The following is a 12,736-nucleotide window of genomic DNA, read 5'->3' as shown; positions in this document are numbered from 1 at the left end:
ATGCACTTGTTCCGGGAGTACAACGGTACTTAGGAATGATTTGCTGGACCTGATGTTAGTTTCCTCCAGGATCACAATGACTCTTATTGAGAGACTTGTTGCTCTTGTTGGTTAGTTGTAACTGATTTAAAATTCTTGTACTCGCTGTGAAATATATTATTGTTGCTTGCTTTCTACAGGTACACTCTTGCACTTTTGAGGTTTATGTTGTTTAATTGTAACTTGTTTAACTGCATGCTCTTATGGTTCTTCCCTTTGGCACTTATTTTGGTTGTTCACAATGTGTGCTTCATGTTTTGGCTGCTCGCAATGTTTGGGGCTATCTCGTTGTTATGATCAGTGTCCTATGCACTTTTGTAAAGCTCTCTCTTGGAAGTCGCTTTGGATAAAAGCGTCTGCTAAATGAATAAATGTAAATGTAAAGTCAGGTTGCTTTGCATTGCAGTCTGACCCTGTGTTGTTCTGTGCATCTGACAATAAAAGACTTGGACTTGAACTTGAGGTAAAATCATCATCACTATTAGTCCACGTGGAGGAATGTGAGAGGAGTCACCCTATCAGTCACCCGATTTCTTAGGATCCACACAAGGACCTCGGCAGTGATGGTTCCTCACACAAGAACCAAAACAGTGACAGTTCTCCAAGGACATCAACAGGGATTGTTCATCAGACAAGGACATGCCAGTAGTAGAACCTTCTCAAAGAATTGACTTAGGGAATCACAGTTTATTATGTAATGTATTCATTTAGCAGACCCTTTCATCCAAAGCAATGTATAGAGAGAGATTTTGAACCTTCAAACTCTAGATCTGCAGTTAAAATGCTCTACCTCTGAGCTATACAGATCCTATACGCACACACACACACACACACACACACACACAATATCTTCGACACTGTCGTTGTCATGCCAATGATGACACTTCACAGTAAGATGAATCAGGTCATGTCATTAAAGTTTTTACCAGTAGAGAGAGCCATAGCACAGGTGATGAAATATGGCCCTCACCAGACACTGAACAGACCTGGGCTGCGTTTCCCGAAAGCTTCGTAAGCCTAAATTGATCGTAGAATCCATCGTACGACGAATCTTAGTTTTAAGGGCCGTTCCCAAAGACACCGTAGCTAAAGAGTCTCTTGAAAATTCGTAGCTCTTGAAAGCGCATAGATTAGCCTACTCCTTATCTATACTCTTTATCTCAGTATCCGACTGCACTATGTTGACCATTCACGCTGCTCATTATTCTTATTTTTATATATATTTTATTTTATATTTAAATAGTTGTATTCTTAGATTGTTTAGTTCTTAGAAATAGTTAAACTTTTGTACTTTTACTTAATTTAAGATCTGTATATGTTTAGTGTTTTGCACCTCCCTGCCACAGTAAATTCCGTGTTTGTATAACATACATGGCGAATAAACCGAATTCTGATTCTGATTAGAGCATGTTTGGGAAACGCACGTAAGAAATATCGATGGTTTCATTATTTTGCTCGATCTTTGCTACGATCCATCGTTATCGGGAAACGCAGCCCTGATTCATGCATAGTGATACCCATAGTCTACGAGAGATTAGGAGAAATTCATCTTCCATAAGGGAATATGAATCAGTTTGTTGTCTTACCCAGCCTGACACAGACACACACACACAGACACACAAAGAGACATACACATACACACAAACCTCGTGGGAGCAGATATAAAATAAATCCAGTTTATCTACTGTATGAAGTGTTGTGTGGTCATCATCACAGGCGAAGTAAAGCAGGTGTTAAGGCTGTCTTTTTACTGGGGAAAAACACAACAAATAGTTCAAAGAAATAGTTCAAAAAGAAAAGTTCAAAGAAACAGTTAAAAAAAAAGTTCAAAGAAACAGTTAGTGAAAACAACAATTGTTTAATGCCCAGGTGTCCTCCTAAAGATCAAAAGTGATCCCCATTACCAAGTTTTTGTCTGTTCCCTACGATTCAATCTCCAACCTTATACGAGTCTCTGCTTTGCTATAAGAAAGGAACTGTTGTACCAAGGAACTGCTGGTCACCAGGGTGTCTTCAACACTGTGTTCATTTAGCAGACACTGTTATCCAAAAGGATGTACAGAGAAGGATTTGAACCAGCAGTCTCTTAATCTGCAGTCAAACACTCTAACCACTGGGCTATACCAACCGCAGGTGTAGTGCAGGGCCCCACTGTGGGTGAAGGTGAAGCAGAGATGACATATTTTTGATCAGCCTTCCTGCGTGAGAGCAGTGCATTCTGGGAGAGTAGGTGACGGTGAGCCATTTCAGATTGCATACTTTTTGTTTTTACTTTTAGTATGCAGCTGGTCTTACAAAGTACATACTGTTGCATGAAACAGGAATACAATTGGGACATATGACTTTGTCATAACCTTGCGCCTTGAACTATGACCCCCTGGTCATACGATCCGTCACAGCGCAAAATCTGAATATTGTCGAAAAATGGTTGTTGCATATTGGTTCCTTGGGACACAAAGTAAACAATATGTATTCATATTTTATTATTGAATAAGGAAATTCAAATAAAAGTGGGTTTCCTACTGTCATGTTTTCCTTTGATGTCTACTTTTCTCCCAGAGGAAGTGCTTGAAGAAACAACATTAAAGGGATTTCTTCATGATAAAATCCATTAATGGCTGTGGTGGTATTCAGACTAAAGGCTTTCAGAAACCTGGCAAAGAATCATAATCCAAGTCTCTGACCTCTCTTCCTACCCCTCCCTACCTACCTCCCTCCCTCCGTCCATCTGTCTGTCTTTCTCTCACTTTTTCTTTCTTTCTTTCTTTCTTTCTTTCTTTCTTTCTCTCTCTCTCTCTCTCTCTCTCTCTCTCTCTCTCTCTCTCTCTCTCTCTCTCTCTCTCTCCTGCCCCCCTCTCTCCCTCTTTCTACGTTTCTTCATTCTCTCCCCCCCCCCCTCTCTATTTTTAAGCAGCAACACAGGAGTGAAGCAGGTAGCAACAGAAGTGTCTGCAGCTCTGTGCACCTGTTGAATTAAAGAGCATTAACTGCAGCTGGTCCTGCATTATTGATGCCCAGCCACATCCCCCAGGCCATTACGCCTTCCTGTTCCACCTCATGCTCCACTCTGGAGCACATCAAACCGTCTCCCACACTTCCTGCTCAGTCGGGTGGAGGGGAGCACCGGGGGTGGAGCGAGGGAGGGAGGGTTCAGGTTGTGTCCCCCTGCTGGGTGGATTTTAGGCTAGACCAACGCAATCAACACCCCAAATTGAGTCCACCTTGGAGTTTTTGCGCGGTGGTATCACCCCCCTGTAGAGGTTAGAGATGGCACAGGCCGACTTTATTAAGTCCAAGTCCCACAAAATTGTTTTTTTTCCTGTCAGTCAGCAGCCTGGTATTCACAGCTAAAGCCCCTTATAACATGCCCACGCTCCATATTGTATTTTATTAAAAAGCTATATTTTTCAGATTTATTGTGCTCTTCATATTGCTGCAACTGGAATAAACATGGTGTGTCTGGTGTGTGGAGACTGCTGTATTGCACATGTGCTGTTTATACATGTAGAATTTAAATGTTAATTTGCCCCCTGAGCGAATACCACTGAGGCTAAGGCCTTAACGCAGTTCAGTATTAGATTAGCTCTAATTAAAATGATTTACACAACTACAAACAGGAGGGTAGACTGTCATATACAGACATGTAGTGTATCTGTCATACCGGAGGATAGAACATCACGCGCACACACACACACACACACACACACACACACACCCACACACCATACAGGAGGATAGAACATCACGCACACACACACACACACACACACACACACACACACACACACACACACACACACACACACCCACACACCATACAGGAGGACAGACTTAAGACAACACAACATGTGTGCAGCACAAATGACAGGGCACATCACTGTACAGCATAGACAACACAGCATGGCAGCGACGCAGCATGGGAGCGATGCAACATGGCACCTGCACATCACACACGTCATTGTGAGGTCATCAGCACAGACAGGGTGTGGATGGATGGTGAACTAACCAGGCCGCTCCCTGGCTCCCTGGCTCCCCCAGGCTCCCTGTACCTCACAGATTAGGTAAATCTGTCACACACACAAGCATATACTTGTGTGTGTATATGCTTGTTTTCTCTCTGAAGGTTGCACTGACTTGAGCTCAGTTAACAGATGCGCGCGCGCACACACACACACACACTGTAGCTCTCTCGCTCTTCTTTACATTACATTTAGCAGACGCTCTTATCCAGAGCGACTTACAGTAAGTACAGGGACATTCTCCCCGAGGCAAGTAGGGTGAAGTGCTTTGCCCAAGGACACAACGTCGTTTGGCACGGCCGGGAATCGAACTGGCAACCTTCAGATTACTAGCCCGATTCCCTAACCGCTCAGCCACCCGACTCCCTCTTCTTCCCTCGCTCTTCTTCCCTCCATACCAGTGATGAACCAGCCCTGGTCTTCGGCAGCTCTGTAATGTCAGGCCCTGATGTGCGTGTGTGTGTATGTGTGCTGTTGCTGTCAGCTTAGGTCTCTGCCTCCGTAACATCACAGCACATCTTCGTTTCAAGTTAATGGAGTGTGTTTCTGTTTCTGGAGTCTGAAGTCTTTGATTGTGTGTGGGTGTGTGTGTATATGAATGCCTGTATATGTGTGTGAGAGAGGCAGAGTGAATATATCTGTGTGAGTGTGTGTGTTTGAGAGAGGGATAGAAAGAGATAAATTAAGACCGAGAGAAGGGATAGTAAGAGAGAGGGAGAGGGAGAAAAAGAGGGTTATGGCTAAGACTTCATGGGTATGATGATAATGCATGAGGGTGCCTAAAGGCAATCAAAGCCAAATCCAAATGTTTGTTTTCCCTCTCCACAGGCTATTTCAAAACATGATATTGATTATTCTGCCAATTCCGGTCTTATGGGAGCAGAGGAAAGACGGCGCTTGAGAAATGGAGAGATGATAATGCAATTACAGGATAGAAAGCCTTTTAGACCAGGCGATAATGCTCACAGAGGTGACAGGCAATAGCCTGGGAAGAAAACAGTAGTAGCCTACATTCTTGACTTTAGTTTATCTGGAGCCTAATGCACTTCCCAATATGTCAGCTTTTAAGAGTAGCCTATTCTCATGTTTATCCATCAACAACAAACTTTCTAGCCACACATATTCATTTCTAAATTGCTTGATTTCACACAGTCTTATTGGCAGGCCAATGACAACATTTAAATCCAAACTGTCAATTAGATTTTGAGGGTTATAAAGGCTTATACAGCCTACAAACTATTCTGTAGGCTGTAGCCTATAACATTCATTTGACTGTGATCTTTAAGATACAGCTATATATACATTTGTAGTGTTTTGTCTTATTGCTGTAATACGAATCAAGGAAGATAAGAGGAGGTTAATTTAGCTAGTTCCTCATAAAAATACATGATTTAAATTTACAGCAGGCCAGGCACACCGCCTCCTCTTTGTATATAAATGGACTTCCCCACAGCGACGCAAGGGTTCCTCTGCCTACCTCATCATCCGCCATGGCTCGAGACTCAAAGTGCCACTGAGTGGCGCCAAAACTCTTCTGTGGGGGCCTCGCGCGCTCTGGAGCCTTGCCTGAGATGACAGGCTGCGCGCGATCTTATCTCAGGTGCAACCGATTCGTAGTCCGTCTTCGCTGTCTCTTCAGCCTCTTCAACTCCAAATATTTCGACGGGGTTGCGTTACTGCCATGTAATCAACTGTAAATGAATTGTGTTAAAAATGTTCGTGGGCATCAATGATTGATAGTCCGCGGTTATTTCCAGGCTAGTGCTTTTGCTATGTGGAAGTTCTGAAAGCTCAATGATCAGGAACTTTGGCAGCAGACTTCTCTATTGCTACACAATCAACCAACTCCAAATTGTGAGGCTGGTAGAGGCTGGAAGTCTTGGCAATACATTCGAGACTTCTTGACTCCGGAATTGCGCTTTTGGAACGCTCGCGTGGCCAATTTCCTTAGGTTATGTTTGGTCGTGGGCACCTTGATGCACCAAGGAAATGGTATTTCTTTAGAATTACGGTTTTTCTCGTTGAACATGGAGACCATATGAGAGGGGCATTTTCCAGGATTAATTGACAGCAGAAAGACAGGTAGGAAAAACCATCATTACTGTATGTTCATGGTCACAAAAACGATGATTTAACTGATGTGTCCTATTAATCAAAAGTATTAAGCTCATTAACAACGGTGCTGTTCAAATCAATGATTCTGGTTGATGGTGACAACACGCTTTCTCAGCAGAATATGCAAATTCAGGAAGTCGTCAGCAAAATATGCTGCTTTCTAGGTGCACAAAAACCCCACACTTTCTTTCATCATGAACTGGAAATAATCTACAATTCGTTAGTTGAAATTGGACTCATTTCAGTATGTCTACATTCATTTAGTGACATTGATAATTGTTGTGTGTGTGGTGTGAAGTATTGTTTTACTATCCAGTTAAAATCAGCGCTAGGCAATTGAACCTGTAGGCTACATTTGAGCAGACCTCGGTTGATGCGTAGTTTTAAAGCAGCTATTCTCTCTCTCTCTCTCTCTCTCTCTCTCTCTCTCTCTCTCTCTCTCTCTCTCTCTCTCTCACACTGTGTGTGTGTGTGCGCGCGCGCGCGCGCCATATGCCTCCGAGGGGAAACTTCACTTTCATAAAACATCTTCATGTTGAATCTCGTTAACTAGCTCCATCTTCGTTGAGGTTTATTAATAAGGTTAATAAAAATGTAGCCCATTGTTGCGACCATTACTGATCTATGAATCATTCAAACGCAGCATAACCTGTAATCACAAAATCAATTGTAATCACATGAAGACGTGGCCCATAATCTCGCTCTAGGCCAGAGTCTGCTCTTGAGTTGTTTGTTGAGATCAAAACAGAGACGACACTGGTGTAATATACACAGACTCAGTGTTAGAATGCGGATATTAATGTAAAAGTCGATACCTGAGGGTCAAATGATATATTGATTGGATATACCGTTTTAGACAAACTTGAGATGAAAAACAAATGAAAACTCGGTTTTTCTTTTCATGACACTGTAGAACAAGTGTGCAGCCACAGAAGCCCATGTCTGGTCTCTTGACAAGGCAATGGAAGTTAAATGATTATGTGGTGTTTGTGTTCTGCTCGTTACAAAGAGCTCCAGCTAGAATCTGATTTAAGAAGGAAAACTGCAGAAATGTGTCAATTCTCTAGAACGTGCCTTGTGTTTTACAGTTTTACTCATCCACACCACCATCCCCAATGGAAAACATAATTTCCTCCCCCCTAAAAAGCCACAGGACTGTGGATATTATTTTATTATTATGCTTACACACCACTATCTTGTTTTCTTTCTTCTCTCTCTCCGACCCTCACCCCCATTCCTCCTACACAATCCTTTTCATCTCCATCTCCTAGTATTCCCCCCCATCCAATCTGCCCTTCGTCCTCTTTACGTGCATGGCACGGTCAGCTGTTTTCCCGCAATTAGTGTGTTCATCCCATGTCACACGGCGGAAGGCTTGCGAGGGTTATAACCTCGCGGCTGCTTTCGCGCGCTGATACAATTCTGCTGTGATTAATTGAAGTACCCCCCGAGAGTCGCAGAAGGCGTCTTCTCTTTCATGCGAGTAGACAGCCGGGGCCATTACGGTGTTTTATAGATCGCCCAGGGTAGCCCTCGAAGGTGCCTGTGGCCCCGCCGTTGTTGAGGGCTTTTATTGTGCTGTGTTATTGGTGTGGATTGCTGACAGGCTGAGCAAAGGCCAGCCTGGGATTATTGAGGCCGCGCTGCTGTGACTCTTCAGTTGCTCCGCGTGAGCGCAGCTCTAAGTGAAAATAATTCATAAGAGTGAGGTCAGTTTAGGGTTTAAGTCCTCGTCGGAAGTTGCTCCTACGAGCTGGGCTGTGGAGACATAATGTCGTGACTCTTGATAACATTGTTACGAATTCCCGTTGTGTCTCATTGCTGACGTCATCAGCAGTGACGTCAGCAATGAGTACTTGCAGCCTTTACCGTATAGCACCAATGACACCAGTAGCACCAACATTCAAAAATGAATGTGTGGTTCGGATTGTTCTTTAACAGGTGGGAACGATAAATTGTTGCTTAGACCCATTTCTCCATCTAACAATGACAGAAGCCTCCATCACTCCATTACAATGAATATTAAATGAGTAACCAATGCTCGTTGATATTCATGAGTCTTTTTTTTTAAATTCATTAACAAATCCTGCTTCCTGTTCCCACAGTAAGGTGAACCTGTGTGATTGACTAAAGCTGCTCAAGGATCATGTGAAGAGCCACCAGGTGATTTAGAGAGAGAGAGAGAGACAACAGAGAAGAGGGAGAGAGAGTAGAGAGAGAGAGATAGGGGAGAGCCACCAGGTGATTTAGAGAGAGAGAGAGAGACAGCAGAGAAGAGGGAGAGAGAGTAGAGAGAGAGAGAGAGAGAGAGAGATAGGGGAGAGCCCCCAGGTGATTTAGAGAGAGAGACAGCAGAGAAGAGGGAGAGAGAGTAGAGAGAGAGAGAGGGAGAGAGAGGGGGAGAGAGAGGGGGAGAGAGAGGGGGGGAGAGAGAGAAAGAGAGAGAGAGAGAGAGAGAGGAGAGAGACCAGGTGATTGAGACAGAAAGACAACATGAGGGAGAAAAGGTTTGTCTCTCGTTTTAAGGAGCCACCCCAGGCATGTGTTCTTTCACTATCTCCTCTCTTTCTCTCTCCTTCTATTACTGCCTCTCCTGTGTGCCTCTCTTTCTCCCTCTCTTTCTTTCTCTCTCCCCTCTCTCTCTTTATCCCTCTCTTTCTCCCCCTCTCATTCTCTCTCCGTCTCTGTCTATATCTGTCTGTTGATTTGACAGGAGAGACAGAAAAAGAGACAAAGAGAGAGATTGGGAGTCTCTCTCTCTTTCTCTCTTTTTTCTGTCTCTCTCTTTTTCTGTCTCTCCTGTCAGATCAATGCATTAAGAACCCATGGGTTTGTGTCGAGAATGCGTGAGACAAGCAGAAGATGTATTTTGCATTCTCAGCTGCTCCTGATTTGTCCTTGAACACCAAGGAAAACTGTACTGTTGTTGATTATTCAGGTGCTGGTTCACCGTCTGACAGCCAGGGACATTTTAGATCCTACGACTGATTGAAGATAACAACATCCCACTGGGTTAATGGTGTCTAGAGATGTTCATTAATGAATGTGATGATCAAGTTACCTCAGGGAAAGATCACACCTTGTCTTCTTGGCCAGCCTGCACTGTCATTTTGCATTCTCCCATTGCCTATTTGGGACCAATTATGTCCTGAAAAACTGCCAGATCAAAGTTTTTTTGTTACATTTTCCCCCCCCTAATACTAAGGAAAGAACATATTTAGTTGCTGCACACAGCAATCTGTGTACAGCAGGCCCCTGTGGCCATGTGAATGAGAACAAGGGGAGCAGTCTTCCCATAGTCTGTTCCAGAGGAGATACCAGGGCAGGACCCCTTCAGAGAGCCAAGCACAGGACAGAAGGACTGAGGTGAACATCTGGGATTGACTGAAGCTGCTTAAGGCTCTTGATATGCAAGAACCACTGGGTGATTTAGAGAGAGAGAGAGAGAGAGGGAGCAGAGAGAGAGAGGGAGCAGAGAGAGAGAGGGAGCAGAGAGAGAGAGGGACAGAGCGAGCAGAGAGAGGGACGAGAGAGAGAGGGAGAGAGGGAGCAGAGAGAGAGAGAGCATGCAGAGGGATCAGAGCAGAGAGCAAGAGAGAGCAGACTGCACCCGTTCTGTCTCTCAACCCTCAAAGCTCTCAGCTGCAGAGGAGAATCTGTTGAGGTGTTGAGAACATCTGAGCTTCATAACAATGAGAGAGATGGAGAGAGATGGAGAGAGAGGAGGAGGAGAGGGAGAGGGAGAGAGAGGAGAGAGAGAGAGAGGGAGGTTGGTGATCGTCAGTGTCGTGATGACACTGTGCTCTCCGTCGTGTGAGGAGGAGGGAGAGAGAGAGAGCATCCCATGTTTTATTGATGCCGTTTAAAGGAGCATGCTGGAGCCAGGCTGGCTGCAATGAACTGTAACCGTGACAAAACACCAAGACAATAAACAAACAAATTGGTTGCTTTGGAGCCAGCAGTGTCCCACTCAGTCGCCAGGCAGATCTTCCGGAAATGCAGGCTGACTGCTCCTCAGAGATTAGGCTGTGAACACTACTTTTTCTCTTATTTCTATAGGCTGATTTGTCGGGTGTGAATGTGTATGAGAGAGTGTGTGTGTGGGTGTGTGTTCATGAGCCTAAGAGAGAGATTGTGTGTGTCGACAGTATGAGATCCATCTGATCTGTGTGTGTGTCAATCCCCTCTGTGTGTGTCTGCATTGTGTCACTGTGTGAAAGTGGAGGAGGTGAATCTGTGTGCTCTTCCATGCTTGCTGCCGTGTTGGTTAGTAAAAACCGAGGCGACCCGAGATGCTACTGTCCAGGTGGGGTGACTGGGGGCCCGGAGGCCGCGGACTTTCAGGGGCCCGTCAAAGATCAGGCAACGTTGTTGGGAAACAGAAGGTAAACAGCTTTCTCATGGCTCGAGGCCAGAACTCCACAGTTTATTCTTTTTTAAGCCATTCCGAACTTGGAAAATGATGCAAGCTCTAATGTGCTCCCACCCCAAACATGAATTTGTTAGTGAGTATCTCCCCTACCTTTCTCTTCTTCCTGCAGTCTCCACCTCATGCTCGCGATCATTAGGCTGCAATTTGGGCAGAAAATTGCAATTAGGGGGTTTAAAAATGGGCCTGTGATTTTCTATGCTTGTTATTACTCTGTTGAAAAATCAGAGGGACAAGGTGATCTCACTCTGATTATAATTAAGGGAGTAGGACTCGATAAAGTCAGGTCATTATTACTAGAGTCAAAGTGGGTGTGTTTGGCACCCAGTGTTTTTCCAAACAATCTAAAGGACCCGCTGTGTGTCAGCCTCTACAGGGCCTCGTTCAGCCTCTCCAGGGCCTCGTTCAGCCTCTCCAGGGCCTCGTTCAGCCTCTCCAGGGCCTCGTTCAGCCTCTCCAGGGCCTCGTTCAGCCTCTCCAGGGCCTCGTTCAGCCTCTACAGGGCCACGTTCAGCTTCTCCAGGGCCTCGTTCAGCCTCTCCAGGGCCTCGTTCAGCCTCTACAGGGCCTTGTTCAGCCTCTCCAGGGCCACGTTCAGCCTCTACAGGGCCTTGTTCAGCCTCTACAGGGCCTTGTTCAGCCTTTACAGGGCCTCGTTCAGCCTCTCCAGGGCCTCGTTCAGCCTCGCTGACATCACATCGCTCTCCAGGGCCTCATTCAACCTCGCTGACATCACATGGCTCTTCAGGGCCTCGTTCAGCCTCTCCAGGACCTCATTCAGCCTCGCTGACATCACATGGCTCTCCCTTGACCCCCACGTTGGCGCGCGCACAACAGATTACGGTGTGGATTTCCTGACCAAATACACAGACCGTTCGAGTTTCTCCTCGTCGGATCTCTTTACGGAAGAGAGCGGACTTCAAACAAAGGCCGGTATCAAACGAAAGCTCCCGTGTCTTTAAAACGCACGGAGTGGCCTCGACTAGCAGGCTTGTTCAGGTCTGGACCGGGCTAGAATGAGAACGGGGATTGGGGAACGGCAGCTCTGTGTTCTCCTCTGATGGAATCATCCGGAGGATGGCATCAGCCCCATCTCTGCTTTGATCAGCTCCATCTGCGTGATGTCATTTCCTCTCTGCTTGGACACGTGCTGAACGTTGCAGTATCACATAGTGCTGATGTCCACCTCAGTGGTGGGTTGATGTTACTGCATGCGTCTGGCACCCCAAGTTTGTTCTGCTGTTCCGGTCTAGTTTTGTTCTGGTGTGTGTGTGTGTTTTGTCTGTTGACTATATTCGTGGCCCTAAACGTTGAGAAACGTCAGTATCATAAAACACAGCTCTGGAGAAATCTTTTACAAAAACAAGTTCACTTGAGTGTAAACCAGGCGATGATGAGGCAGTGCTTTTAATGTATGATGTGATCGTGAGTAGTTGTCTACCAACAACAAAACATATTTTATTTCCTTCCGTCAAGTCTCCTGTCTGTACTAATGAACATCTTCAGAGTAAATCCGAGAATCTTCCCTGATCAACGTCAAAGTATCAAATTATATATTTTTTTGTTAAGCCTTTTTTTTTTTTGTCTTGTCAGAATGCTTCACTGATGACCATAGATCTGCAGTTACAGTAGAAGTAGAAAATGAGTTCAAACGATGTTCCAGTGAAGAGAACAGGCCTCTGTCCGTGTTCAGATCCTGAACCTTAGTTGAAAGTGGTTTTCTTCTCTGTCATCTCCATGCTACTGTATACTTCCTGCCACTTGCTTTACTTGTTCCTCTTACTCTGATGGGTACACCAGTTTAAAACCAGTTTAGTATACTAGCTTTGAACTCCAGCTTAGCACCCTAATTTAGCACAGTACTTTAGCTCAACCTGAAAGCACAGTTCACCTGTAAACACAGTTCCTGTAACCTCTCCCTCTGTTGAAATGAAATCAGGCTCTCCTCGTGATTATCAATATAACCCCCCCCCCCCCGTCTCAGTCCTGCCTAGTCCTTAGACGGATACATGTCTCTCTGTAGTGACGCATCCGTTTTCAGATCCGGGGCAGGATTATAAGCCTGGCCGGGGAAAACGATCTGATTCTCCCCCTCAGCAGCTGCGGGTGAGTGGGTGACTAATTTCTCTTGGGC

The 12,736-nt window shown here is 45.2% G+C and overlaps 1 protein-coding gene across 1 annotated transcript in view; it reads left to right on the top strand.

The window, feature by feature from the left end:
* The first annotated feature begins 5,578 nt into the window (after positions 1-5,578).
* tafa3a (TAFA chemokine like family member 3a) overlaps positions 5,579-12,736 on the top strand; it is a 57,871-nt gene continuing 50,713 nt past the window's right edge. The window contains exon 1 of the mRNA XM_062472089.1: positions 5,579-6,140. The gene's annotated coding sequence lies outside the window, so the exon portion shown is untranslated. The remainder of the gene's footprint in view (positions 6,141-12,736) is intronic.

Source organism: Osmerus eperlanus, chromosome 1, assembly GCF_963692335.1.
Source record: "Osmerus eperlanus chromosome 1, fOsmEpe2.1, whole genome shotgun sequence".
In the NCBI taxonomy this organism is placed as follows: domain Eukaryota; kingdom Metazoa; phylum Chordata; class Actinopteri; order Osmeriformes; family Osmeridae; genus Osmerus; species Osmerus eperlanus.
The sequence above is the reverse complement of the archived record's forward strand: the minus strand, read 5'-3'. Positions and strand labels throughout refer to the sequence as shown.